Below are 4,481 nucleotides of genomic sequence, written 5' to 3' on the forward strand. Positions count from 1 at the left end.
TATCCTAATACCTCCAATGCATGCCCTTTGCATTTTAAGAGGAAACATAAAAATGGTGAGTTTGGATGATGTAAGATATGTTTTTCCTTAAGTGATTCCAAGTGTAAATCGATTGGCCATGCAACAAGTACTAAAAATCCGATGCTTTTTGCATTTTTTTCTTATTTAAAAATTTGGTATTTTAATAGAAAATGTTATTTAGGTTAAATGGTGAACACTAAAACTATGCTAAAGTGTATGTCATGCACAACTCTATTTCAATAGGCGATGCAAATTCAAATACACATTAAAAGCCTTAAAATTTTAAAACAAACTAAGAGAAAATGCTTTTATTATTCTATAGATCAATTAAATGAGAAAGTATAATTAGCCTTATTAAGATGTGAAGTTCCCTCCCTACATCCCCTTAATTCGTGACTTTTAAGGTTACTATAAAATACGATTTCTTTTTCGCATACACACTTCTATATGCTAGTGAAAGCTAGATTTTAATGAGTGAGACTAGTGTAGAACATGGAGGGAAGCCAATAATCAAGTATTTGACATTCCTTAACATTGTGGCAAGAGGCATGCATTTATGGCCATTTAACCTACCACCTGGCAACTCTGCCTACATGCAGGCCTTAGTTGGTAAGAGGTGAGGCTTGAAGGAGGAAATGCAATCTTTTGAGTAGGATGGAGACATGGATTTCAAGCTAGTCCTACAAAGTAATGGGATCAACGTGGCCGAGTTGGATTGAGCCTACAATGTGACCAACAAAAGCATAACAAAAAGTGCAAGGTGAAAGCTACAGAAGGGGCTAGAGTCCTCAAGGTGCCCATCTCGCTTGCATTGATTGAAATTCATCATCGATATGCTAGCTGGGTCTCTTTTTCTATATATATTTATTTTTTGGGTAGGCCCCCTTCAAATGATGAGTTTTCATGGTGGTTCGAGAGCACATATCAAGGCAAGGCCTCTCCATTGTAGTATGGATTCATCGCGACAAAAGCTTTTACATGGTGGTGCTAGCCAAGAAGGCAAAGAGGGACTAGCTCCTCACCTCCACAATGGGCTACGAAAGTAACTTGGTTTATGCCCTTCCTTGGTGCTCTTCTTTCTCCCTTGAAGGTATACTCTTGCATGAGTGTCATGTCTAGAATTCCTTCACGGCCCTCCTATCTCGGCTTGATGATGAAGTAGCTTGCATTACTACAACACTCGATAAAGTCTTATATGCGCTAATAGTTGCTACTCCATGGAGTCTTATCAAGAATTAACAGCAAGTTTGCATCTTGTGGGATCAACACAATGGACTACTAGAGTTCCTTCATCTGCAAGGCCCCCAAGGCTACAATATCATTCTTAGCATCTACTTTCCTATGTTTTTAGACTCATGCTATGTATGCAAGGGTGGAGGCCAAATTGCTAGGGCATGCCCCACCAAAGCCAATACAAAGTTCTTGCTGCAGACCCAAACACTTATGCCAATGAAGCATTGCCCATCTAAGCTGCCCTAGAAGGAGGTTTCCCCAAGCAAAGGCACTAGCTCCTCGACTTGCCCTATGTCTCTCGGCAACAAGGGGAAGGACACCTCCAATAACAAGGGTGGTGGGCATCTGCATAATGGTGTATAAGCCCAACAAAGAGCCTCCTTGGAGATGTAAGGAACAAAGAGAACCATAATCCCAAGCTAGCCAGCCAAAAGGGATCTAGCAAGAAGCACCCAACTAAGGTTTCCATCAAGCAATTGGTTTGTATCCCCTAGTGGATAGAAATTATTTAACCCCTATTGGTAATCACGAGCTATTGGATCACCCAAATTAAATGCAAGGAGAGCAACCACCTCTGACCTAAACTAAAACTGTGGTCATGCAATGTTTGGGGCCTCTTAAGTGATTTGAGAAACAATGTTTGTTTCAACTCACTTAAATGGCATAAGCCTCAGGTTATCACTCTACAAAAGATCAAGTCAGATGACGAGGTTTGCACTACAATCTAGATCCATGGATACTCCAACTTCTTCGACACATGCACAAGAGGTAAACATGGCACATTGTTGTTTGGTACATGACTCACTCCTCCTAGTGTCTCCTTTTGAGAAGGCAATGGCAGTTGCATGGCGGCATCTATCACATTGGAGGTGAAAATGTGTTGGTCTTTGTGGATGGCATCTAGAGCCAATCTTTGGTAGTATCTATAAGAGAAGGTGGTGGGCCAAACTGCCATTTTGGCAAAGGATTGGAGCATGACTATTCTCCAAAATGACTAATCACATGGGGGGAACGTAATGCTCCCATTTGAGCTAGATGCATGGAATGAGCTAACATTAGTTGTGGACTTGAGGGACTATGTCCACATTGCTAGTGAAGGGGGATCTATCCCATACACATGACATGACCATCATGGAGGCCTAGGTGGCATGGCTCATGCATCGATAGGATCTCTGTCTCCCTTAGTGCCTAGTGGGTTGGTGGAAAACTAGCATACCAAACTCTAGCTAGGGTGGTGGCATCAGACCACTCCCCAATCCTAGGTGCTTTTTGCCCAATCAGCACATCTCATGTTAGCCAAGGCCCTTCACCCTTCTATCTTAATACCTCTTTTCTACAACACCACCTCTTTGTGGATAGAGGAATTGAAGCTTGGCAACATGCTACGAGCAAGTTCATTATCTCTAACTACAACTAGGAGGGGTGTTAGGCACCTGTAACATAGGTGGCATAGGATCATGGCAAGAGAATAGCTACTCAAAGGAGAGCCAAAACCACCAATGCTATCAAGACATAGGAGGATATCATGTAGGCTCTATAGGTTGACCAAGAGACCCTATCTTGCAAGATATCTAATGGAAGTAGAAGACTTCCTCAAGTTGCAAGAGGAGGATCTGATGCAAGTAGCCCGAGTACAACTCAAGGGTAAGTGTGATTAACTTGGAGATGGCTGAAGCAAGTTCTTTTACCAAGATCTCAAGTCTAAGAAATAGAGGGATACTATAACTTACATCTAGGATTCCAATGGCCTAGTAGTCACACCAACAAATGACTGGGAGCAGTACCCTTTGAGGCATGCCCAGCCGCCAATCTTGGCACAGAGCCCCTTGATATCCTAGACTATGAAGCACAAATGCAATCTTTTTTCACAGACACCATCTCCTTGATATCTACTAATGAGGGACTAAATTTGGAGAGGCCATTCATAGCTGATGAGCTAAAGGTTGTTGTAATGGAGATTAATGTTGGGAAAATCTTCTTAGCCCAAATGACCTTCCTATTGAGTTGTTCCAAAAGCTTTGCACGATCTATGTCGATGATTTGATTGCCTTGCTTAACTATATTAGAAGATCAGGCTCACTCCTGCCTTCTTTTAACATAGGCATGGTCAAGTTGATCCCCAAGTCCCCCCTCTAGACCAAGGTGTCTAATTGGAGGCCCCTCATAGTGCTCAATTTTACTTACAAGGTTTTAGCAAAAGCTTTAGCCATGAGAATGAAGACACTCCTTGCCCAAGTGATACATGAAAAGCAATTTAGATTTTTCTTTGGTAAGAGGATTTAGGACATTGTCTTATATCTAATCTTCTCCATGGGTCATGCTTTGTCCTTGAATGTTAATCTTGTCCTCATCAACATGGACTTGAACAAGGTGTATGATCGAATAAGATGGTCATTTATAAGATGTACCCTCTCATATCTCAGGTTTGGTCCAATTTTCACCACAATGGTTTGTAGTGTCTTTCAAAATGCATCTAATGTTGTTAACATTAATGTTGCACTTACCAATGCCGTTGAGCTCTCAAGAAAGGTTTACTGCTTCTGCCACTCTTATTTGTCTTGATTATGGATCCCCATATGAGGAGGATTGACTATAGGATAAGGAACAAGTCCATCAAGGGCTCTCCCTTACTAGATGGAAGTGCAACATTAGCCCAATTCTTTGTTGATGACAACTCAATGATTGTGGCTGTAGGGAGAAGGATTGTGTCCAGTAGGGGTAGGTCTCACCAACAAGCAAAGGTTTGAATGGTACTTGGATAAATTTGTAGTGAAGATTAACAAGTGGTCATTGCACCCAGTATCCCTGGTAGGCAGGTTGACTATCCTAAAGGTGTTTCTAACTTCAAATATAGTATACTTGGCTTCACTCTTTGCATTTAGCAAGAGCTCATGAAAACAAGTTGAGAAAATGTTTCCTCCGGTCGAGAAGGGGGGCTAGTGCATTGTCATAGTTGGCCTAGGACACCATCATTTCCCCTAAGGCTAGTGGTGGCATTGGGATTGAATCATTAACTATGAAAGCCCAAGAACTAGCTTTTGAATTGATTAGGTGGATGGGTAACATGCATCCCTAGACCATTCTCATTAATCACTAGATAGCCTCTTTGCCATTAAGGAAAGGCCTAGTTGGGTATTAGTTCTGCTAGCAAAAGTGTGTGTAACTGGCATCCCTAGACCATTCTCATTAATCACTAGATAGCCTCTTTGCCATTAAGGCAAGGCCTA

The sequence above is a fragment of the Lygodium microphyllum genome, chromosome 28 (assembly GCF_053477565.2).
Source record: "Lygodium microphyllum isolate KBCC chromosome 28, Lygodium_microphyllum_v1.1.10, whole genome shotgun sequence".
NCBI lineage: Eukaryota > Viridiplantae > Streptophyta > Polypodiopsida > Schizaeales > Lygodiaceae > Lygodium > Lygodium microphyllum.